Raw genomic sequence first — 462 nt, forward strand, 5'->3', positions numbered from 1 at the left:
CTCCCTGACTGAGCCTGGCGAGACTCATTTCTGACTTCTGACTCTAGAAGAAAATTAATTTGTTTTAAGCCACTAAATTTGTGATAATTTTTTACAGCAGCAAAGATACTAGTAGACATTCAGATCCCTCTTCTACACACAGGCCAAAATTCACACGGCAATGCCTGGCAACGCTGCAGCTCTACCAAGTACGGTAGAGCTAAGCTTTGGTTCTAACTCAGGAGAGAGAGGTAGCTGCTACTCTTCTGAGTTCTCAGAGCTGTCCTCACAAGGAACAAGCCACCAAGCCCGGCAAGCTTGTTCCTCGTGGAAAGCTTTTTCCTTGTGGAAGGGCCCTCTTCAACAGCTTCCTTTCTGTTCTCTTAAAACCACTAGGGTAGCCGGATGTGGTGGCGCACGCCTGTAATCCCAGCACTCGGGAGGCTGAGGCAGGAGGATCGTTGTGAGTTCGAGACCAGCCTG

Source organism: Chinchilla lanigera, unplaced genomic scaffold (assembly GCF_000276665.1).
Source record: "Chinchilla lanigera isolate Chin_1 unplaced genomic scaffold, ChiLan1.0 scaffold00008, whole genome shotgun sequence".
Lineage (NCBI taxonomy): Eukaryota > Metazoa > Chordata > Mammalia > Rodentia > Chinchillidae > Chinchilla > Chinchilla lanigera.